The 18,700-nt window shown below is 50.4% G+C and overlaps 45 non-coding genes across 45 annotated transcripts; all 45 read right to left on the bottom strand.

Annotated features, from left to right (window-relative positions):
* Window positions 1-8: 8 nt before the first annotated feature.
* On the bottom strand, window positions 9-127 carry LOC129183878 (5S ribosomal RNA). Its single transcript, XR_008571285.1, has one exon. It is a non-coding gene; the product is annotated as a 5S ribosomal RNA (ribosomal RNA).
* A 300-nt stretch (window positions 128-427) lies between these two features.
* On the bottom strand, window positions 428-546 carry LOC129183781 (5S ribosomal RNA). The gene has a single exon (XR_008571192.1). It is a non-coding gene; the product is annotated as a 5S ribosomal RNA (ribosomal RNA).
* Window positions 547-841: 295 nt separating this feature from the next.
* On the bottom strand, window positions 842-960 carry LOC129183389 (5S ribosomal RNA). The gene has a single exon (XR_008570808.1). It is a non-coding gene; the product is annotated as a 5S ribosomal RNA (ribosomal RNA).
* A 300-nt stretch (window positions 961-1,260) lies between these two features.
* On the bottom strand, window positions 1,261-1,379 carry LOC129184219 (5S ribosomal RNA). Its single transcript, XR_008571607.1, has one exon. It is a non-coding gene; the product is annotated as a 5S ribosomal RNA (ribosomal RNA).
* A 300-nt stretch (window positions 1,380-1,679) lies between these two features.
* LOC129184217 (5S ribosomal RNA) lies at window positions 1,680-1,798 on the bottom strand. The gene has a single exon (XR_008571605.1). It is a non-coding gene; the product is annotated as a 5S ribosomal RNA (ribosomal RNA).
* A 295-nt stretch (window positions 1,799-2,093) lies between these two features.
* LOC129183627 (5S ribosomal RNA) lies at window positions 2,094-2,212 on the bottom strand. The gene has a single exon (XR_008571041.1). It is a non-coding gene; the product is annotated as a 5S ribosomal RNA (ribosomal RNA).
* A 300-nt stretch (window positions 2,213-2,512) lies between these two features.
* On the bottom strand, window positions 2,513-2,631 carry LOC129183780 (5S ribosomal RNA). Its single transcript, XR_008571191.1, has one exon. It is a non-coding gene; the product is annotated as a 5S ribosomal RNA (ribosomal RNA).
* Window positions 2,632-2,931: 300 nt separating this feature from the next.
* Window positions 2,932-3,050, bottom strand: LOC129184216 (5S ribosomal RNA). Its single transcript, XR_008571604.1, has one exon. It is a non-coding gene; the product is annotated as a 5S ribosomal RNA (ribosomal RNA).
* A 295-nt stretch (window positions 3,051-3,345) lies between these two features.
* Window positions 3,346-3,464, bottom strand: LOC129183626 (5S ribosomal RNA). Its single transcript, XR_008571040.1, has one exon. It is a non-coding gene; the product is annotated as a 5S ribosomal RNA (ribosomal RNA).
* Window positions 3,465-3,764: 300 nt separating this feature from the next.
* Window positions 3,765-3,883, bottom strand: LOC129183960 (5S ribosomal RNA). Its single transcript, XR_008571366.1, has one exon. It is a non-coding gene; the product is annotated as a 5S ribosomal RNA (ribosomal RNA).
* A 300-nt stretch (window positions 3,884-4,183) lies between these two features.
* On the bottom strand, window positions 4,184-4,302 carry LOC129184215 (5S ribosomal RNA). Its single transcript, XR_008571603.1, has one exon. It is a non-coding gene; the product is annotated as a 5S ribosomal RNA (ribosomal RNA).
* A 300-nt stretch (window positions 4,303-4,602) lies between these two features.
* Window positions 4,603-4,721, bottom strand: LOC129183947 (5S ribosomal RNA). The gene has a single exon (XR_008571353.1). It is a non-coding gene; the product is annotated as a 5S ribosomal RNA (ribosomal RNA).
* Window positions 4,722-5,016: 295 nt separating this feature from the next.
* On the bottom strand, window positions 5,017-5,135 carry LOC129183582 (5S ribosomal RNA). Its single transcript, XR_008570996.1, has one exon. It is a non-coding gene; the product is annotated as a 5S ribosomal RNA (ribosomal RNA).
* Window positions 5,136-5,435: 300 nt separating this feature from the next.
* LOC129184214 (5S ribosomal RNA) lies at window positions 5,436-5,554 on the bottom strand. The gene has a single exon (XR_008571602.1). It is a non-coding gene; the product is annotated as a 5S ribosomal RNA (ribosomal RNA).
* Window positions 5,555-5,854: 300 nt separating this feature from the next.
* LOC129184213 (5S ribosomal RNA) lies at window positions 5,855-5,973 on the bottom strand. The gene has a single exon (XR_008571601.1). It is a non-coding gene; the product is annotated as a 5S ribosomal RNA (ribosomal RNA).
* A 300-nt stretch (window positions 5,974-6,273) lies between these two features.
* Window positions 6,274-6,392, bottom strand: LOC129183560 (5S ribosomal RNA). Its single transcript, XR_008570975.1, has one exon. It is a non-coding gene; the product is annotated as a 5S ribosomal RNA (ribosomal RNA).
* Window positions 6,393-6,687: 295 nt separating this feature from the next.
* Window positions 6,688-6,806, bottom strand: LOC129183778 (5S ribosomal RNA). Its single transcript, XR_008571189.1, has one exon. It is a non-coding gene; the product is annotated as a 5S ribosomal RNA (ribosomal RNA).
* A 300-nt stretch (window positions 6,807-7,106) lies between these two features.
* Window positions 7,107-7,225, bottom strand: LOC129184212 (5S ribosomal RNA). Its single transcript, XR_008571600.1, has one exon. It is a non-coding gene; the product is annotated as a 5S ribosomal RNA (ribosomal RNA).
* Window positions 7,226-7,525: 300 nt separating this feature from the next.
* LOC129183450 (5S ribosomal RNA) lies at window positions 7,526-7,644 on the bottom strand. The gene has a single exon (XR_008570868.1). It is a non-coding gene; the product is annotated as a 5S ribosomal RNA (ribosomal RNA).
* A 295-nt stretch (window positions 7,645-7,939) lies between these two features.
* On the bottom strand, window positions 7,940-8,058 carry LOC129183581 (5S ribosomal RNA). The gene has a single exon (XR_008570995.1). It is a non-coding gene; the product is annotated as a 5S ribosomal RNA (ribosomal RNA).
* Window positions 8,059-8,358: 300 nt separating this feature from the next.
* On the bottom strand, window positions 8,359-8,477 carry LOC129184211 (5S ribosomal RNA). The gene has a single exon (XR_008571599.1). It is a non-coding gene; the product is annotated as a 5S ribosomal RNA (ribosomal RNA).
* A 300-nt stretch (window positions 8,478-8,777) lies between these two features.
* On the bottom strand, window positions 8,778-8,896 carry LOC129184210 (5S ribosomal RNA). The gene has a single exon (XR_008571598.1). It is a non-coding gene; the product is annotated as a 5S ribosomal RNA (ribosomal RNA).
* A 300-nt stretch (window positions 8,897-9,196) lies between these two features.
* Window positions 9,197-9,315, bottom strand: LOC129184209 (5S ribosomal RNA). The gene has a single exon (XR_008571597.1). It is a non-coding gene; the product is annotated as a 5S ribosomal RNA (ribosomal RNA).
* A 295-nt stretch (window positions 9,316-9,610) lies between these two features.
* On the bottom strand, window positions 9,611-9,729 carry LOC129183625 (5S ribosomal RNA). Its single transcript, XR_008571039.1, has one exon. It is a non-coding gene; the product is annotated as a 5S ribosomal RNA (ribosomal RNA).
* A 300-nt stretch (window positions 9,730-10,029) lies between these two features.
* Window positions 10,030-10,148, bottom strand: LOC129183777 (5S ribosomal RNA). The gene has a single exon (XR_008571188.1). It is a non-coding gene; the product is annotated as a 5S ribosomal RNA (ribosomal RNA).
* A 300-nt stretch (window positions 10,149-10,448) lies between these two features.
* Window positions 10,449-10,567, bottom strand: LOC129184208 (5S ribosomal RNA). The gene has a single exon (XR_008571596.1). It is a non-coding gene; the product is annotated as a 5S ribosomal RNA (ribosomal RNA).
* A 295-nt stretch (window positions 10,568-10,862) lies between these two features.
* Window positions 10,863-10,981, bottom strand: LOC129183776 (5S ribosomal RNA). The gene has a single exon (XR_008571187.1). It is a non-coding gene; the product is annotated as a 5S ribosomal RNA (ribosomal RNA).
* Window positions 10,982-11,281: 300 nt separating this feature from the next.
* LOC129183775 (5S ribosomal RNA) lies at window positions 11,282-11,400 on the bottom strand. The gene has a single exon (XR_008571186.1). It is a non-coding gene; the product is annotated as a 5S ribosomal RNA (ribosomal RNA).
* Window positions 11,401-11,695: 295 nt separating this feature from the next.
* LOC129183579 (5S ribosomal RNA) lies at window positions 11,696-11,814 on the bottom strand. The gene has a single exon (XR_008570993.1). It is a non-coding gene; the product is annotated as a 5S ribosomal RNA (ribosomal RNA).
* A 300-nt stretch (window positions 11,815-12,114) lies between these two features.
* LOC129184206 (5S ribosomal RNA) lies at window positions 12,115-12,233 on the bottom strand. The gene has a single exon (XR_008571594.1). It is a non-coding gene; the product is annotated as a 5S ribosomal RNA (ribosomal RNA).
* Window positions 12,234-12,533: 300 nt separating this feature from the next.
* Window positions 12,534-12,652, bottom strand: LOC129184205 (5S ribosomal RNA). The gene has a single exon (XR_008571593.1). It is a non-coding gene; the product is annotated as a 5S ribosomal RNA (ribosomal RNA).
* A 300-nt stretch (window positions 12,653-12,952) lies between these two features.
* LOC129184204 (5S ribosomal RNA) lies at window positions 12,953-13,071 on the bottom strand. Its single transcript, XR_008571592.1, has one exon. It is a non-coding gene; the product is annotated as a 5S ribosomal RNA (ribosomal RNA).
* A 295-nt stretch (window positions 13,072-13,366) lies between these two features.
* Window positions 13,367-13,485, bottom strand: LOC129183623 (5S ribosomal RNA). Its single transcript, XR_008571037.1, has one exon. It is a non-coding gene; the product is annotated as a 5S ribosomal RNA (ribosomal RNA).
* A 300-nt stretch (window positions 13,486-13,785) lies between these two features.
* On the bottom strand, window positions 13,786-13,904 carry LOC129183773 (5S ribosomal RNA). Its single transcript, XR_008571185.1, has one exon. It is a non-coding gene; the product is annotated as a 5S ribosomal RNA (ribosomal RNA).
* Window positions 13,905-14,204: 300 nt separating this feature from the next.
* On the bottom strand, window positions 14,205-14,323 carry LOC129184203 (5S ribosomal RNA). Its single transcript, XR_008571591.1, has one exon. It is a non-coding gene; the product is annotated as a 5S ribosomal RNA (ribosomal RNA).
* Window positions 14,324-14,618: 295 nt separating this feature from the next.
* On the bottom strand, window positions 14,619-14,737 carry LOC129183771 (5S ribosomal RNA). Its single transcript, XR_008571183.1, has one exon. It is a non-coding gene; the product is annotated as a 5S ribosomal RNA (ribosomal RNA).
* A 300-nt stretch (window positions 14,738-15,037) lies between these two features.
* LOC129183770 (5S ribosomal RNA) lies at window positions 15,038-15,156 on the bottom strand. Its single transcript, XR_008571182.1, has one exon. It is a non-coding gene; the product is annotated as a 5S ribosomal RNA (ribosomal RNA).
* Window positions 15,157-15,456: 300 nt separating this feature from the next.
* Window positions 15,457-15,575, bottom strand: LOC129183876 (5S ribosomal RNA). Its single transcript, XR_008571283.1, has one exon. It is a non-coding gene; the product is annotated as a 5S ribosomal RNA (ribosomal RNA).
* Window positions 15,576-15,875: 300 nt separating this feature from the next.
* On the bottom strand, window positions 15,876-15,994 carry LOC129183769 (5S ribosomal RNA). The gene has a single exon (XR_008571181.1). It is a non-coding gene; the product is annotated as a 5S ribosomal RNA (ribosomal RNA).
* Window positions 15,995-16,294: 300 nt separating this feature from the next.
* Window positions 16,295-16,413, bottom strand: LOC129184202 (5S ribosomal RNA). Its single transcript, XR_008571590.1, has one exon. It is a non-coding gene; the product is annotated as a 5S ribosomal RNA (ribosomal RNA).
* Window positions 16,414-16,713: 300 nt separating this feature from the next.
* LOC129184201 (5S ribosomal RNA) lies at window positions 16,714-16,832 on the bottom strand. Its single transcript, XR_008571589.1, has one exon. It is a non-coding gene; the product is annotated as a 5S ribosomal RNA (ribosomal RNA).
* Window positions 16,833-17,132: 300 nt separating this feature from the next.
* LOC129184200 (5S ribosomal RNA) lies at window positions 17,133-17,251 on the bottom strand. Its single transcript, XR_008571588.1, has one exon. It is a non-coding gene; the product is annotated as a 5S ribosomal RNA (ribosomal RNA).
* A 300-nt stretch (window positions 17,252-17,551) lies between these two features.
* LOC129184199 (5S ribosomal RNA) lies at window positions 17,552-17,670 on the bottom strand. The gene has a single exon (XR_008571587.1). It is a non-coding gene; the product is annotated as a 5S ribosomal RNA (ribosomal RNA).
* A 295-nt stretch (window positions 17,671-17,965) lies between these two features.
* LOC129183622 (5S ribosomal RNA) lies at window positions 17,966-18,084 on the bottom strand. The gene has a single exon (XR_008571036.1). It is a non-coding gene; the product is annotated as a 5S ribosomal RNA (ribosomal RNA).
* Window positions 18,085-18,384: 300 nt separating this feature from the next.
* On the bottom strand, window positions 18,385-18,503 carry LOC129183768 (5S ribosomal RNA). The gene has a single exon (XR_008571180.1). It is a non-coding gene; the product is annotated as a 5S ribosomal RNA (ribosomal RNA).
* Between the last annotated feature and the right edge of the window lie 197 nt (window positions 18,504-18,700).

The raw sequence follows: 18,700 nt of genomic DNA, 5'->3' as shown, positions 1-18,700 counted from the left end.
GCCTAAAAAGCTTACAGCATCTGGTATTCCCAGGCGGTCTCCCATCCAAGTACTAACCAGGCCCGCCCCTGCTTAGCTTCCGAGATCGGACGAGATCGGGCGTTCTCAGGGTAGTATGGCCGTAAGCCGGAAAGCGCTCTGAAAACTTTCCTTTTAAAGACGACACTGGTCAAACTGCGCTTCTGCAAACGGTCTCGGATGTGTGTGCACACTTTGCTGCTCGTATGGTTTTTCTGGCTGTTTTGTGCCACCGGTCGCAGCCACAGCCAGCCTATAAGCCTGTTTGAACTTCACAGCAGATAGAAAAACACTGTAGATGGATGTTCCTCACATGAGGGCAAAATAAATACTCTTCCTCCATTCAAAGTGATGGCGTTTTCCAAGAAGTGGGAAACAGCGCCCTCTGCTGAAAGCCAAGAGCCTAAAAAGCTTACAGCACCTGGTATTCCCAGGCGGTCTCCCATCCAAGTACTAACCAGGTCCGCCCCTGCTTAGCTTCCGAGATCGGACGAGATCGGGCGTTCTCAGGATAGTATGGCCGTAAGCCGGAAAGCTCTCTGAAAACTTTCCTTTTAAAGACGACACTGGTCAAACTGCGCTTCTGCAAACGGTCTCGGATGTGTGTGCACACTTTGCTGCTCGTATGGTTTTTCTGGCTGTTTTGTGCCACCGGTCGCAGCCACAGCCAGCCTATAGGCCTGTTTGAACTTCACAGCAGAGAGACAAATAGATGGATGTTCCTCACATGAGGGCAAAATAAATACTCTTCCTCCATTCAAAGTGATGGCGTTTTCCAAGAAGTGGGAAACAGCGCCCTCTGCTGAAAGCCAAGAGCCTAAAAAGCTTACAGCACCTGGTATTCCCAGGCGGTCTCCCATCCAAGTACTAACCAGGCCCGCCCCTGCTTAGCTTCCGAGATCGGACGAGATCGGGCATTCTCAGGGTAGTATGGCCGTAAGCCGGAAAGCTCTCTGAAAACTTTCCTTTTAAAGACGACACTGGTCAAACTGCGCTTCTGCAAACGGTCTCGGATGTGTGTGCACACTTTGCTGCTCGTATGGTTTTTCTGGCTGTTTTGTGCCACCGGTCGCAGCCACAGCCAGCCTATAAGCCTGTTTGAACTTCACAGCAGATAGAAAAACACTGTAGATGGATGTTCCTCACATGAGGGCAAGATAAATACTCTTCCTCCATTCAAAGTGATGGCGTTTTCCAAGAAGTGGGAAACAGCGCCCTCTGCTGAAAGCCAAGAGCCTAAAAAGCTTACAGCACCTGGTATTCCCAGGCGGTCTCCCATCCAAGTACTAACCAGGCCCGCCCCTGCTTAGCTTCCGAGATCGGACGAGATCGGGCGTTCTCAGGGTAGTATGGCCGTAAGCCGGACAGCTCTCTGAAAACTTTCCTTTTAAAGACGACACTGGTCAAACTGCGCTTCTGCAAACGGTCTCGGATGTGTGTGCACACTTTGCTGCTCGTATGGTTTTTCTGGCTGTTTTGTGCCACCGGTCGCAGCCACAGCCAGCCTATAAGCCTGTTTGAACTTCACAGCAGATAGAAAAACACTGTAGATGGATGTTCCTCACATGAGGGCAAAATAAATACTCTTCCTCCATTCAAAGTGATGGCGTTTTCCAAGAAGTGGGAAACAGCGCCCTCTGCTGAAAGCCAAGAGCCTAAAAAGCTTACAGCACCTGGTATTCCCAGGCGGTCTCCCATCCAAGTACTAACCAGGCCCGCCCCTGCTTAGCTTCCGAGATCGGACGAGATCGGGCGTTCTCAGGGTAGTATGGCCGTAAGCCGGAAAGCTCTCTGAAAACTTTCCTTTTAAAGACGACACTGGTCAAATTGCGCTTCTGCAAACGGTCTCGGATGTGTGTGCACACTTTGCTGCTTGTATGGTTTTTCTGGCTGTTTTGTGCCACCGGTCGCAGCCACAGCCAGCCTATAGGCCTGTTTGAACTTCACAGCAGAGAGACAAATAGATGGATGTTCCTCACATGAGGGCAAAATAAATACTCTTCCTCCATTCAAAGTGATGGCGTTTTCCAAGAAGTGGGAAACAGCGCCCTCTGCTGAAAGCCAAGAGCCTAAAAAGCTTACAGCACCTGGTATTCCCAGGCGGTCTCCCATCCAAGTACTAACCTGGTCCGCCCCTGCTTAGCTTCCGAGATCGGACGAGATCGGGCGTTCTCAGGATAGTATGGCCGTAAGCCGGAAAGCTCTCTGAAAACTTTCCTTTTAAAGACGACACTGGTCAAACTGCGCTTCTGCAAACGGTCTCGGATGTGTGTGCACACTTTGCTGCTCGTATGGTTTTTCTGGCTGTTTTGTGCCACCGGTCGCAGCCACAGCCAGCCTATAAGCCTGTTTGAACTTCACAGCAGAGAGACAAATACTGTAGATGGATGTTCCTCACATGAGGGCAAAATAAATACTCTTCCTCCATTCAAAGTGATGGCGTTTTCCAAGAAGTGGGAAACAGCGCCCTCTGCTGAAAGCCAAGAGCCTAAAAAGCTTACAGCACCTGGTATTCCCAGGCGGTCTCCCATCCAAGTACTAACCAGGTCCGCCCCTGCTTAGCTTCCGAGATCGGACGAGATCGGGCGTTCTCAGGATAGTATGGCCGTAAGCCGGAAAGCTCTCTGAAAACTTTCCTTTTAAAGACGACACTGGTCAAACTGCGCTTCTGCAAACGGTCTCGGATGTGTGTGCACACTTTGCTGCTCGTATGGTTTTTCTGGCTGTTTTGTGCCACCGGTCGCAGCCACAGCCAGCCTATAAGCCTGTTTGAACTTCACAGCAGAGAGACAAATACTGGAGATGGATGTTCCTCACATGAGGGCAAAATAAATACTCTTCCTCCATTCAAAGTGATGGCGTTTTCCAAGAAGTGGGAAACAGCGCCCTCTGCTGAAAGCCAAGAGCCTAAAAAGCTTACAGCACCTGGTATTCCCAGGCGGTCTCCCATCCAAGTACTAACCAGGCCCGCCCCTGCTTAGCTTCCGAGATCGGACGAGATCGGGCGTTCTCAGGGTAGTATGGCCGTAAGCCGGAAAGCTCTCTGAAAACTTTCCTTTTAAAGACGACACTGGTCAAATTGCGCTTCTGCAAACGGTCTCGGATGTGTGTGCACACTTTGCTGCTTGTATGGTTTTTCTGGCTGTTTTGTGCCACCGGTCGCAGCCACAGCCAGCCTATAGGCCTGTTTGAACTTCACAGCAGAGAGACAAATAGATGGATGTTCCTCACATGAGGGCAAAATAAATACTCTTCCTCCATTCAAAGTGATGGCGTTTTCCAAGAAGTGGGAAACAGCGCCCTCTGCTGAAAGCCAAGAGCCTAAAAAGCTTACAGCACCTGGTATTCCCAGGCGGTCTCCCATCCAAGTACTAACCTGGTCCGCCCCTGCTTAGCTTCCGAGATCGGACGAGATCGGGCGTTCTCAGGATAGTATGGCCGTAAGCCGGAAAGCTCTCTGAAAACTTTCCTTTTAAAGACGACACTGGTCAAACTGCGCTTCTGCAAACGGTCTCGGATGTGTGTGCACACTTTGCTGCTCGTATGGTTTTTCTGGCTGTTTTGTGCCACCGGTCGCAGCCACAGCCAGCCTATAAGCCTGTTTGAACTTCACAGCAGAGAGACAAATACTGTAGATGGATGTTCCTCACATGAGGGCAAAATAAATACTCTTCCTCCATTCAAAGTGATGGCGTTTTCCAAGAAGTGGGAAACAGCGCCCTCTGCTGAAAGCCAAGAGCCTAAAAAGCTTACAGCACCTGGTATTCCCAGGCGGTCTCCCATCCAAGTACTAACCAGGTCCGCCCCTGCTTAGCTTCCGAGATCGGACGAGATCGGGCGTTCTCAGGATTGTATGGCCGTAAGCCGGAAAGCTCTCTGAAAACTTTCCTTTTAAAGACGACACTGGTCAAACTGCGCTTCTGCAAACGGTCTCGGATGTGTGTGCACACTTTGCTGCTCGTATGGTTTTTCTGGCTGTTTTGTGCCACCGGTCGCAGCCACAGCCAGCCTATAAGCCTGTTTGAACTTCACAGCAGATAGAAAAACACTGTAGATGGATGTTCCTCACATGAGGGCAAAATAAATACTCTTCCTCCATTCAAAGTGATGGCGTTTTCCAAGAAGTGGGAAACAGCGCCCTCTGCTGAAAGCCAAGAGCCTAAAAAGCTTACAGCACCTGGTATTCCCAGGCGGTCTCCCATCCAAGTACTAACCAGGCCCGCCCCTGCTTAGCTTCCGAGATCGGACGAGATCGGGCGTTCTCAGGGTAGTATGGCCGTAAGCCGGAAAGCGCTCTGAAAACTTTCCTTTTAAAGACGACACTGGTCAAACTGCGCTTCTGCAAACGGTCTCGGATGTGTGTGCACACTTTGCTGCTCGTATGGTTTTTCTGGCTGTTTTGTGCCACCGGTCGCAGCCACAGCCAGCCTATAAGCCTGTTTGAACTTCACAGCAGATAGAAAAACACTGTAGATGGATGTTCCTCACATGAGGGCAAAATAAATACTCTTCCTCCATTCAAAGTGATGGCGTTTTCCAAGAAGTGGGAAACAGCGCCCTCTGCTGAAAGCCAAGAGCCTAAAAAGCTTACAGCACCTGGTATTCCCAGGCGGTCTCCCATCCAAGTAATAACCAGGCCCGCCCCTGCTTAGCTTCCGAGATCGGACGAGATCGGGCGTTCTCAGGATAGTATGGCCGTAAGCCGGAAAGCTCTCTGAAAACTTTCCTTTTAAAGACGACACTGGTCAAACTGCGCTTCTGCAAACGGTCTCGGATGTGTGTGCACACTTTGCTGCTCGTATGGTTTTTCTGGCTGTTTTGTGCCACCGGTCGCAGCCACAGCCAGCCTATAGGCCTGTTTGAACTTCACAGCAGAGAGACAAATAGATGGATGTTCCTCACATGAGGGCAAAATAAATACTCTTCCTCCATTCAAAGTGATGGCGTTTTCCAAGAAGTGGGAAACAGCGCCCTCTGCTGAACGCCAAGAGCCTAAAACGCTTACAGCACCTGGTATTCCCAGGCGGTCTCCCATCCAAGTACTAACCAGGCCCGCCCCTGCTTAGCTTCCGAGATCGGACGAGATCGGGCATTCTCAGGGTAGTATGGCCGTAAGCCGGAAAGCTCTCTGAAAACTTTCCTTTTAAAGACGACACTGGTCAAACTGCGCTTCTGCAAACGGTCTCGGATGTGTGTGCACACTTTGCTGCTCGTATGGTTTTTCTGGCTGTTTTGTGCCACCGGTCGCAGCCACAGCCAGCCTATAAGCCTGTTTGAACTTCACAGCAGATAGAAAAACACTGTAGATGGATGTTCCTCACATGAGGGCAAAATAAATACTCTTCCTCCATTCAAAGTGATGGCGTTTTCCAAGAAGTGGGAAACAGCGCCCTCTGCTGAAAGCCAAGAGCCTAAAAAGCTTACAGCACCTGGTATTCCCAGGCGGTCTCCCATCCAAGTACTAACCAGGCCCGCCCCTGCTTAGCTTCCGAGATCGGACGAGATCGGGCGTTCTCAGGGTAGTATGGCCGTAAGCCGGAAAGCTCTCTGAAAACTTTCCTTTTAAAGACGACACTGGTCAAATTGCGCTTCTGCAAACGGTCTCGGATGTGTGTGCACACTTTGCTGCTTGTATGGTTTTTCTGGCTGTTTTGTGCCACCGGTCGCAGCCACAGCCAGCCTATAAGCCTGTTTGAACTTCACAGCAGATAGAAAAACACTGTAGATGGATGTTCCTCACATGAGGGCAAAATAAATACTCTTCCTCCATTCAAAGTGATGGCGTTTTCCAAGAAGTGGGAAACAGCGCCCTCTGCTGAAAGCCAAGAGCCTAAAAAGCTTACAGCACCTGGTATTCCCAGGCGGTCTCCCATCCAAGTACTAACCAGGCCCGCCCCTGCTTAGCTTCCGAGATCGGACGAGATCGGGCGTTCTCAGGGTAGTATGGCCGTAAGCAGGACAGCTCTCTGAAAACTTTCCTTTTAAAGACGACACTGGTCAAACTGCGCTTCTGCAAACGGTCTCGGATGTGTGTGCACACTTTGCTGCTCGTATGGTTTTTCTGGCTGTTTTGTGCCACCGGTCGCAGCCACAGCCAGCCTATAAGCCTGTTTGAACTTCACAGCAGATAGAAAAACACTGTAGATGGATGGTCCTCACATGAGGGCAAAATAAATACTCTTCCTCCATTCAAAGTGATGGCGTTTTCCAAGAAGTGGGAAACAGCGCCCTCTGCTGAAAGCCAAGAGCCTAAAAAGCTTACAGCACCTGGTATTCCCAGGCGGTCTCCCATCCAAGTACTAACCAGGCCCGCCCCTGCTTAGCTTCCGAGATCGGACGAGATCGGGCGTTCTCAGGGTAGTGTGGCCGTAAGCCGGAAAGCTCTCTGAAAACTTTCCTTTTAAAGACGACACTGGTCAAATTGCGCTTCTGCAAACGGTCTCGGATGTGTGTGCACACTTTGCTGCTTGTATGGTTTTTCTGGCTGTTTTGTGCCACCGGTCGCAGCCACAGCCAGCCTATAGGCCTGTTTGAACTTCACAGCAGAGAGACAAATAGATGGATGTTCCTCACATGAGGGCAAAATAAATACTCTTCCTCCATTCAAAGTGATGGCGTTTTCCAAGAAGTGGGAAACAGCGCCCTCTGCTGAAAGCCAAGAGCCTAAAAAGCTTACAGCACCTGGTATTCCCAGGCGGTCTCCCATCCAAGTACTAACCAGGTCCGCCCCTGCTTAGCTTCCGAGATCGGACGAGATCGGGCGTTCTCAGGATAGTATGGCCGTAAGCCAGAAAGCTCTCTGAAAACTTTCCTTTTAAAGACGACACTGGTCAAACTGCGCTTCTGCAAACGGTCTCGGATGTGTGTGCACACTTTGCTGCTCGTATGGTTTTTCTGGCTGTTTTGTGCCACCGGTCGCAGCCACAGCCAGCCTATAAGCCTGTTTGAACTTCACAGCAGATAGAAAAACACTGTAGATGGATGTTCCTCACATGAGGGCAAAATAAATACTCTTCCTCCATTCAAAGTGATGGCGTTTTCCAAGAAGTGGGAAACAGCGCCCTCTGCTGAAAGCCAAGAGCCTAAAAAGCTTACAGCACCTGGTATTCCCAGGCGGTCTCCCATCCAAGTACTAACCAGGCCCGCCCCTGCTTAGCTTCCGAGATCGGACGAGATCGGGCGTTCTCAGGGTAGTATGGCCGTAAGCCGGAAAGCGCTCTGAAAACTTTCCTTTTAAAGACGACACTGGTCAAACTGCGCTTCTGCAAACGGTCTCGGATGTGTGTGCACACTTTGCTGCTCGTATGGTTTTTCTGGCTGTTTTGTGCCACCGGTCGCAGCCACAGCCAGCCTATAAGCCTGTTTGAACTTCACAGCAGATAGAAAAACACTGTAGATGGATGTTCCTCACATGAGGGCAAAATAAATACTCTTCCTCCATTCAAAGTGATGGCGTTTTCCAAGAAGTGGGAAACAGCGCCCTCTGCTGAAAGCCAAGAGCCTAAAAAGCTTACAGCACCTGGTATTCCCAGGCGGTCTCCCATCCAAGTACTAACCAGGCCCGCCCCTGCTTAGCTTCCGAGATCGGACGAGATCGGGCGTTCTCAGGATAGTATGGCCGTAAGCCGGAAAGCTCTCTGAAAACTTTCCTTTTAAAGACGACACTGGTCAAACTGCGCTTCTGCAAACGGTCTCGGATGTGTGTGCACACTTTGCTGCTCGTATGGTTTTTCTGGCTGTTTTGTGCCACCGGTCGCAGCCACAGCCAGCCTATAGGCCTGTTTGAACTTCACAGCAGAGAGACAAATAGATGGATGTTCCTCACATGAGGGCAAAATAAATACTCTTCCTCCATTCAAAGTGATGGCGTTTTCCAAGAAGTGGGAAACAGCGCCCTCTGCTGAACGCCAAGAGCCTAAAACGCTTACAGCACCTGGTATTCCCAGGCGGTCTCCCATCCAAGTACTAACCAGGCCCGCCCCTGCTTAGCTTCCGAGATCGGACGAGATCGGGCATTCTCAGGGTAGTATGGCCGTAAGCCGGAAAGCTCTCTGAAAACTTTCCTTTTAAAGACGACACTGGTCAAACTGCGCTTCTGCAAACGGTCTCGGATGTGTGTGCACACTTTGCTGCTCGTATGGTTTTTCTGGCTGTTTTGTGCCACCGGTCGCAGCCACAGCCAGCCTATAAGCCTGTTTGAACTTCACAGCAGATAGAAAAACACTGTAGATGGATGTTCCTCACATGAGGGCAAAATAAATACTCTTCCTCCATTCAAAGTGATGGCGTTTTCCAAGAAGTGGGAAACAGCGCCCTCTGCTGAAAGCCAAGAGCCTAAAAAGCTTACAGCACCTGGTATTCCCAGGCGGTCTCCCATCCAAGTACTAACCAGGCCCGCCCCTGCTTAGCTTCCGAGATCGGACGAGATCGGGCGTTCTCAGGGTAGTATGGCCGTAAGCCGGAAAGCTCTCTGAAAACTTTCCTTTTAAAGACGACACTGGTCAAATTGCGCTTCTGCAAACGGTCTCGGATGTGTGTGCACACTTTGCTGCTTGTATGGTTTTTCTGGCTGTTTTGTGCCACCGGTCGCAGCCACAGCCAGCCTATAAGCCTGTTTGAACTTCACAGCAGATAGAAAAACACTGTAGATGGATGTTCCTCACATGAGGGCAAAATAAATACTCTTCCTCCATTCAAAGTGATGGCGTTTTCCAAGAAGTGGGAAACAGCGCCCTCTGCTGAAAGCCAAGAGCCTAAAAAGCTTACAGCACCTGGTATTCCCAGGCGGTCTCCCATCCAAGTACTAACCAGGCCCGCCCCTGCTTAGCTTCCGAGATCGGACGAGATCGGGCGTTCTCAGGGTAGTATGGCCGTAAGCCGGACAGCTCTCTGAAAACTTTCCTTTTAAAGACGACACTGGTCAAACTGCGCTTCTGCAAACGGTCTCGGATGTGTGTGCACACTTTGCTGCTCGTATGGTTTTTCTGGCTGTTTTGTGCCACCGGTCGCAGCCACAGCCAGCCTATAAGCCTGTTTGAACTTCACAGCAGATAGAAAAACACTGTAGATGGATGGTCCTCACATGAGGGCAAAATAAATACTCTTCCTCCATTCAAAGTGATGGCGTTTTCCAAGAAGTGGGAAACAGCGCCCTCTGCTGAAAGCCAAGAGCCTAAAAAGCTTACAGCACCTGGTATTCCCAGGCGGTCTCCCATCCAAGTACTAACCAGGCCCGCCCCTGCTTAGCTTCCGAGATCGGACGAGATCGGGCGTTCTCAGGGTAGTATGGCCGTAAGCCGGAAAGCTCTCTGAAAACTTTCCTTTTAAAGACGACACTGGTCAAATTGCGCTTCTGCAAACGGTCTCGGATGTGTGTGCACACTTTGCTGCTTGTATGGTTTTTCTGGCTGTTTTGTGCCACCGGTCGCAGCCACAGCCAGCCTATAGGCCTGTTTGAACTTCACAGCAGAGAGACAAATAGATGGATGTTCCTCACATGAGGGCAAAATAAATACTCTTCCTCCATTCAAAGTGATGGCGTTTTCCAAGAAGTGGGAAACAGCGCCCTCTGCTGAAAGCCAAGAGCCTAAAAAGCTTACAGCACCTGGTATTCCCAGGCGGTCTCCCATCCAAGTACTAACCTGGTCCGCCCCTGCTTAGCTTCCGAGATCGGACGAGATCGGGCGTTCTCAGGATAGTATGGCCGTAAGCCGGAAAGCTCTCTGAAAACTTTCCTTTTAAAGACGACACTGGTCAAACTGCGCTTCTGCAAACGGTCTCGGATGTGTGTGCACACTTTGCTGCTCGTATGGTTTTTCTGGCTGTTTTGTGCCACCGGTCGCAGCCACAGCCAGCCTATAAGCCTGTTTGAACTTCACAGCAGAGAGACAAATACTGTAGATGGATGTTCCTCACATGAGGGCAAAATAAATACTCTTCCTCCATTCAAAGTGATGGCGTTTTCCAAGAAGTGGGAAACAGCGCCCTCTGCTGAAAGCCAAGAGCCTAAAAAGCTTACAGCACCTGGTATTCCCAGGCGGTCTCCCATCCAAGTACTAACCAGGTCCGCCCCTGCTTAGCTTCCGAGATCGGACGAGATCGGGCGTTCTCAGGATAGTATGGCCGTAAGCCGGAAAGCTCTCTGAAAACTTTCCTTTTAAAGACGACACTGGTCAAACTGCGCTTCTGCAAACGGTCTCGGATGTGTGTGCACACTTTGCTGCTCGTATGGTTTTTCTGGCTGTTTTGTGCCACCGGTCGCAGCCACAGCCAGCCTATAAGCCTGTTTGAACTTCACAGCAGATAGAAAAACACTGTAGATGGATGTTCCTCACATGAGGGCAAAATAAATACTCTTCCTCCATTCAAAGTGATGGCGTTTTCCAAGAAGTGGGAAACAGCGCCCTCTGCTGAAAGCCAAGAGCCTAAAAAGCTTACAGCACCTGGTATTCCCAGGCGGTCTCCCATCCAAGTACTAACCAGGCCCGCCCCTGCTTAGCTTCCGAGATCGGACGAGATCGGGCGTTCTCAGGGTAGTATGGCCGTAAGCCGGAAAGCTCTCTGAAAACTTTCCTTTTAAAGACGACACTGGTCAAATTGCGCTTCTGCAAACGGTCTCGGATGTGTGTGCACACTTTGCTGCTTGTATGGTTTTTCTGGCTGTTTTGTGCCACCGGTCGCAGCCACAGCCAGCCTATAGGCCTGTTTGAACTTCACAGCAGAGAGACAAATAGATGGATGTTCCTCACATGAGGGCAAAATAAATACTCTTCCTCCATTCAAAGTGATGGCGTTTTCCAAGAAGTGGGAAACAGCGCCCTCTGCTGAAAGCCAAGAGCCTAAAAAGCTTACAGCACCTGGTATTCCCAGGCGGTCTCCCATCCAAGTACTAACCAGGTCCGCCCCTGCTTAGCTTCCGAGATCGGACGAGATCGGGCGTTCTCAGGATAGTATGGCCGTAAGCCGGAAAGCTCTCTGAAAACTTTCCTTTTAAAGACGACACTGGTCAAACTGCGCTTCTGCAAACGGTCTCGGATGTGTGTGCACACTTTGCTGCTCGTATGGTTTTTCTGGCTGTTTTGTGCCACCGGTCGCAGCCACAGCCAGCCTATAAGCCTGTTTGAACTTCACAGCAGAGAGACAAATACTGTAGATGGATGTTCCTCACATGAGGGCAAAATAAATACTCTTCCTCCATTCAAAGTGATGGCGTTTTCCAAGAAGTGGGAAACAGCGCCCTCTGCTGAAAGCCAAGAGCCTAAAAAGCTTACAGCACCTGGTATTCCCAGGCGGTCTCCCATCCAAGTACTAACCAGGTCCGCCCCTGCTTAGCTTCCGAGATCGGACGAGATCGGGCGTTCTCAGGATAGTATGGCCGTAAGCCGGAAAGCTCTCTGAAAACTTTCCTTTTAAAGACGACACTGGTCAAACTGCGCTTCTGCAAACGGTCTCGGATGTGTGTGCACACTTTGCTGCTCGTATGGTTTTTCTGGCTGTTTTGTGCCACCGGTCGCAGCCACAGCCAGCCTATAGGCCTGTTTGAACTTCACAGCAGAGAGACAAATAGATGGATGTTCCTCACATGAGGGCAAAATAAATACTCTTCCTCCATTCAAAGTGATGGCGTTTTCCAAGAAGTGGGAAACAGCGCCCTCTGCTGAACGCCAAGAGCCTAAAACGCTTACAGCACCTGGTATTCCCAGGCGGTCTCCCATCCAAGTACTAACCAGGCCCGCCCCTGCTTAGCTTCCGAGATCGGACGAGATCGGGCATTCTCAGGGTAGTATGGCCGTAAGCCGGAAAGCTCTCTGAAAACTTTCCTTTTAAAGACGACACTGGTCAAACTGCGCTTCTGCAAACGGTCTCGGATGTGTGTGCACACTTTGCTGCTCGTATGGTTTTTCTGGCTGTTTTGTGCCACCGGTCGCAGCCACAGCCAGCCTATAAGCCTGTTTGAACTTCACAGCAGATAGAAAAACACTGTAGATGGATGTTCCTCACATGAGGGCAAAATAAATACTCTTCCTCCATTCAAAGTGATGGCGTTTTCCAAGAAGTGGGAAACAGCGCCCTCTGCTGAAAGCCAAGAGCCTAAAAAGCTTACAGCACCTGGTATTCCCAGGCGGTCTCCCATCCAAGTACTAACCAGGCCCGCCCCTGCTTAGCTTCCGAGATCGGACGAGATCGGGCGTTCTCAGGGTAGTATGGCCGTAAGCCGGAAAGCTCTCTGAAAACTTTCCTTTTAAAGACGACACTGGTCAAATTGCGCTTCTGCAAACGGTCTCGGATGTGTGTGCACACTTTGCTGCTTGTATGGTTTTTCTGGCTGTTTTGTGCCACCGGTCGCAGCCACAGCCAGCCTATAAGCCTGTTTGAACTTCACAGCAGATAGAAAAACACTGTAGATGGATGTTCCTCACATGAGGGCAAAATAAATACTCTTCCTCCATTCAAAGTGATGGCGTTTTCCAAGAAGTGGGAAACAGCGCCCTCTGCTGAAAGCCAAGAGCCTAAAAAGCTTACAGCACCTGGTATTCCCAGGCGGTCTCCCATCCAAGTACTAACCAGGCCCGCCCCTGCTTAGCTTCCGAGATCGGACGAGATCGGGCGTTCTCAGGGTAGTATGGCCGTAAGCCGGACAGCTCTCTGAAAACTTTCCTTTTAAAGACGACACTGGTCAAACTGCGCTTCTGCAAACGGTCTCGGATGTGTGTGCACACTTTGCTGCTCGTATGGTTTTTCTGGCTGTTTTGTGCCACCGGTCGCAGCCACAGCCAGCCTATAAGCCTGTTTGAACTTCACAGCAGATAGAAAAACACTGTAGATGGATGGTCCTCACATGAGGGCAAAATAAATACTCTTCCTCCATTCAAAGTGATGGCGTTTTCCAAGAAGTGGGAAACAGCGCCCTCTGCTGAAAGCCAAGAGCCTAAAAAGCTTACAGCACCTGGTATTCCCAGGCGGTCTCCCATCCAAGTACTAACCAGGCCCGCCCCTGCTTAGCTTCCGAGATCGGACGAGATCGGGCGTTCTCAGGGTAGTATGGCCGTAAGCCGGAAAGCTCTCTGAAAACTTTCCTTTTAAAGACGACACTGGTCAAATTGCGCTTCTGCAAACGGTCTCGGATGTGTGTGCACACTTTGCTGCTTGTATGGTTTTTCTGGCTGTTTTGTGCCACCGGTCGCAGCCACAGCCAGCCTATAGGCCTGTTTGAACTTCACAGCAGAGAGACAAATAGATGGATGTTCCTCACATGAGGGCAAAATAAATACTCTTCCTCCATTCAAAGTGATGGCGTTTTCCAAGAAGTGGGAAACAGCGCCCTCTGCTGAAAGCCAAGAGCCTAAAAAGCTTACAGCACCTGGTATTCCCAGGCGGTCTCCCATCCAAGTACTAACCTGGTCCGCCCCTGCTTAGCTTCCGAGATCGGACGAGATCGGGCGTTCTCAGGATAGTATGGCCGTAAGCCGGAAAGCTCTCTGAAAACTTTCCTTTTAAAGACGACACTGGTCAAACTGCGCTTCTGCAAACGGTCTCGGATGTGTGTGCACACTTTGCTGCTCGTATGGTTTTTCTGGCTGTTTTGTGCCACCGGTCGCAGCCACAGCCAGCCTATAAGCCTGTTTGAACTTCACAGCAGAGAGACAAATACTGTAGATGGATGTTCCTCACATGAGGGCAAAATAAATACTCTTCCTCCATTCAAAGTGATGGCGTTTTCCAAGAAGTGGGAAACAGCGCCCTCTGCTGAAAGCCAAGAGCCTAAAAAGCTTACAGCACCTGGTATTCCCAGGCGGTCTCCCATCCAAGTACTAACCAGGTCCGCCCCTGCTTAGCTTCCGAGATCGGACGAGATCGGGCGTTCTCAGGATAGTATGGCCGTAAGCCGGAAAGCTCTCTGAAAACTTTCCTTTTAAAGACGACACTGGTCAAACTGCGCTTCTGCAAACGGTCTCGGATGTGTGTGCACACTTTGCTGCTCGTATGGTTTTTCTGGCTGTTTTGTGCCACCGGTCGCAGCCACAGCCAGCCTATAAGCCTGTTTGAACTTCACAGCAGATAGAAAAACACTGTAGATGGATGTTCCTCACATGAGGGCAAAATAAATACTCTTCCTCCATTCAAAGTGATGGCGTTTTCCAAGAAGTGGGAAACAGCGCCCTCTGCTGAAAGCCAAGAGCCTAAAAAGCTTACAGCACCTGGTATTCCCAGGCGGTCTCCCATCCAAGTACTAACCAGGCCCGCCCCTGCTTAGCTTCCGAGATCGGACGAGATCGGGCGTTCTCAGGGTAGTATGGCCGTAAGCCGGAAAGCTCTCTGAAAACTTTCCTTTTAAAGACGACACTGGTCAAATTGCGCTTCTGCAAACGGTCTCGGATGTGTGTGCACACTTTGCTGCTTGTATGGTTTTTCTGGCTGTTTTGTGCCACCGGTCGCAGCCACAGCCAGCCTATAGGCCTGTTTGAACTTCACAGCAGAGAGACAAATAGATGGATGTTCCTCACATGAGGGCAAAATAAATACTCTTCCTCCATTCAAAGTGATGGCGTTTTCCAAGAAGTGGGAAACAGCGCCCTCTGCTGAAAGCCAAGAGCCTAAAAAGCTTACAGCACCTGGTATTCCCAGGCGGTCTCCCATCCAAGTACTAACCAGGTCCGCCCCTGCTTAGCTTCCGAGATCGGACGAGATCGGGCGTTCTCAGGATAGTATGGCCGTAAGCCGGAAAGCTCTCTGAAAACTTTCCTTTTAAAGACGACACTGGTCAAACTGCGCTTCTGCAAACGGTCTCGGATGTGTGTGCACACTTTGCTGCTCGTATGGTTTTTCTGGCTGTTTTGTGCCACCGGTCGCAGCCACAGCCAGCCTATAAGCCTGTTTGAACTTCACAGCAGAGAGACAAATACTGTAGATGGATGTTCCTCACATGAGGGCAAAATAAATACTCTTCCTCCATTCAAAGTGATGGCGTTTTCCAAGAAGTGGGAAACAGCGCCCTCTGCTGAAAGCCAAGAGCCTAAAAAGCTTACAGCACCTGGTATTCCCAGGCGGTCTCCCATCCAAGTACTAACCAGGTCCGCCCCTGCTTAGCTTCCGAGATCGGACGAGATCGGGCGTTCTCAGGATAGTATGGCCGTAAGCCGGAAAGCTCTCTGAAAACTTTCCTTTTAAAGACGACACTGGTCAAACTGCGCTTCTGCAAACGGTCTCGGATGTGTGTGCACACTTTGCTGCTCGTATGGTTTTTCTGGCTGTTTTGTGCCACCGGTCGCAGCCACAGCCAGCCTATAAGCCTGTTTGAACTTCACAGCAGAGAGACAAATACTGTAGATGGATGTTCCTCACATGAGGGCAAAATAAATACTCTTCCTCCATTCAAAGTGATGGCGTTTTCCAAGAAGTGGGAAACAGCGCCCTCTGCTGAAAGCCAAGAGCCTAAAAAGCTTACAGCATCTGGTATTCCCAGGCGGTCTCCCATCCAAGTACTAACCAGGCCCGCCCCTGCTTAGCTTCCGAGATCGGACGAGATCGGGCGTTCTCAGGGTAGTATGGCCGTAAGCCGGAAAGCGCTCTGAAAACTTTCCTTTTAAAGACGACACTGGTCAAACTGCGCTTCTGCAAACGGTCTCGGATGTGTGTGCACACTTTGCTGCTCGTATGGTTTTTCTGGCTGTTTTGTGCCACCGGTCGCAGCCACAGCCAGCCTATAAGCCTGTTTGAACTTCACAGCAGATAGAAAAACACTGTAGATGGATGTTCCTCACATGAGGGCAAAATAAATACTCTTCCTCCATTCAAAGTGATGGCGTTTTCCAAGAAGTGGGAAACAGCGCCCTCTGCTGAAAGCCAAGAGCCTAAAAAGCTTACAGCACCTGGTATTCCCAGGCGGTCTCCCATCCAAGTACTAACCAGGTCCGCCCCTGCTTAGCTTCCGAGATCGGACGAGATCGGGCGTTCTCAGGATAGTATGGCCGTAAGCCGGAAAGCTCTCTGAAAACTTTCCTTTTAAAGACGACACTGGTCAAACTGCGCTTCTGCAAACGGTCTCGGATGTGTGTGCACACTTTGCTGCTCGTATGGTTTTTCTGGCTGTTTTGTGCCACCGGTCGCAGCCACAGCCAGCCTATAAGCCTGTTTGAACTTCACAGCAGAGAGACAAATACTGTAGATGGATGTTCCTCACATGAGGGCAAAATAAATACTCTTCCTCCATTCAAAGTGATGGCGTTTTCCAAGAAGTGGGAAACAGCGCCCTCTGCTGAAAGCCAAGAGCCTAAAAAGCTTACAGCACCTGGTATTCCCAGGCGGTCTCCCATCCAAGTACTAACCAGGCCCGCCCCTGCTTAGCTTCCGAGATCGGACGAGATCGGGCGTTCTCAGGGTAGTATGGCCGTAAGCCGGAAAGCGCTCTGAAAACTTTCCTTTTAAAGACGACACTGGTCAAACTGCGCTTCTGCAAACGGTCTCGGATGTGTGTGCACACTTTGCTGCTCGTATGGTTTTTCTGGCTGTTTTGTGCCACCGGTCGCAGCCACAGCCAGCCTATAAGCCTGTTTGAACTTCACAGCAGATAGAAAAACACTGTAGATGGATGTTCCTCACATGAGGGCAAAATAAATACTCTTCCTCCATTCAAAGTGATGGCGTTTTCCAAGAAGTGGGAAACAGCGCCCTCTGCTGAAAGCCAAGAGCCTAAAAAGCTTACAGCACCTGGTATTCCCAGGCGGTCTCCCATCCAAGTACTAACCAGGCCCGCCCCTGCTTAGCTTCCGAGATCGGACGAGATCGGGCGTTCTCAGGGTAGTATGGCCGTAAGCCGGACAGCTCTCTGAAAACTTTCCTTTTAAAGACGACACTGGTCAAACTGCGCTTCTGCAAACGGTCTCGGATGTGTGTGCACACTTTGCTGCTCGTATGGTTTTTCTGGCTGTTTTGTGCCACCGGTCGCAGCCACAGCCAGCCTATAAGCCTGTTTGAACTTCACAGCAGATAGAAAAACACTGTAGATGGATGTTCCTCACATGAGGGCAAAATAAATACTCTTCCTCCATTCAAAGTGATGGCGTTTTCCAAGAAGTGGGAAACAGCGCCCTCTGCTGAAAGCCAAGAGCCTAAAAAGCTTACAGCACCTGGTATTCCCAGGCGGTCTCCCATCCAAGTACTAACCAGGCCCGCCCCTGCTTAGCTTCCGAGATCGGACGAGATCGGGCGTTCTCAGGGTAGTATGGCCGTAAGCCGGACAGCTCTCTGAAAACTTTCCTTTTAAAGACGACACTGGTCAAACTGCGCTTCTGCAAACGGTCTCGGATGTGTGTGCACACTTTGCTGCTCGTATGGTTTTTCTGGCTGTTTTGTGCCACCGGTCGCAGCCACAGCCAGCCTATAAGCCTGTTTGAACTTCACAGCAGATAGAAAAACACTGTAGATGGATGGTCCTCACATGAGGGCAAAATAAATACTCTTCCTCCATTCAAAGTGATGGCGTTTTCCAAGAAGTGGGAAACAGCGCCCTCTGCTGAAAGCCAAGAGCCTAAAAAGCTTACAGCACCTGGTATTCCCAGGCGGTCTCCCATCCAAGTACTAACCAGGCCCGCCCCTGCTTAGCTTCCGAGATCGGACGAGATCGGGCGTTCTCAGGGTAGTATGGCCGTAAGCCGGAAAGCTCTCTGAAAACTTTCCTTTTAAAGACGACACTGGTCAAATTGCGCTTCTGCAAACGGTCTCGGATGTGTGTGCACACTTTGCTGCTTGTATGGTTTTTCTGGCTGTTTTGTGCCACCGGTCGCAGCCACAGCCAGCCTATAGGCCTGTTTGAACTTCACAGCAGAGAGACAAATAGATGGATGTTCCTCACATGAGGGCAAAATAAATACTCTTCCTCCATTCAAAGTGATGGCGTTTTCCAAGAAGTGGGAAACAGCGCCCTCTGCTGAAAGCCAAGAGCCTAAAAAGCTTACAGCACCTGGTATTCCCAGGCGGTCTCCCATCCAAGTACTAACCTGGTCCGCCCCTGCTTAGCTTCCGAGATCGGACGAGATCGGGCGTTCTCAGGATAGTATGGCCGTAAGCCGGAAAGCTCTCTGAAAACTTTCCTTTTAAAGACGACACTGGTCAAACTGCGCTTCTGCAAACGGTCTCGGATGTGTGTGCACACTTTGCTGCTCGTATGGTTTTTCTGGCTGTTTTGTGCCACCGGTCGCAGCCACAGCCAGCCTATAAGCCTGTTTGAACTTCACAGCAGAGAGACAAATACTGTAGATGGATGTTCCTCACATGAGGGCAAAATAAATACTCTTCCTCCATTCAAAGTGATGGCGTTTTCCAAGAAGTGGGAAACAGCGCCCTCTGCTGAAAGCCAAGAGCCTAAAAAGCTTACAGCACCTGGTATTCCCAGGCGGTCTCCCATCCAAGTACTAACCAGGTCCGCCCCTGCTTAGCTTCCGAGATCGGACGAGATCGGGCGTTCTCAGGATAGTATGGCCGTAAGCCGGAAAGCTCTCTGAAAACTTTCCTTTTAAAGACGACACTGGTCAAACTGCGCTTCTGCAAACGGTCTCGGATGTGTGTGCACACTTTGCTGCTCGTATGGTTTTTCTGGCTGTTTTGTGCCACCGGTCGCAGCCACAGCCAGCCTATAAGCCTGTTTGAACTTCACAGCAGATAGAAAAACACTGTAGATGGATGT

Source organism: Dunckerocampus dactyliophorus, chromosome 6, assembly GCF_027744805.1.
Source record: "Dunckerocampus dactyliophorus isolate RoL2022-P2 chromosome 6, RoL_Ddac_1.1, whole genome shotgun sequence".
Classification (NCBI taxonomy): Eukaryota; Metazoa; Chordata; class Actinopteri; order Syngnathiformes; family Syngnathidae; genus Dunckerocampus; species Dunckerocampus dactyliophorus.
Note: the sequence above shows the minus strand (reverse complement) of the source record. Positions and strands in the feature narration are given on the sequence as shown.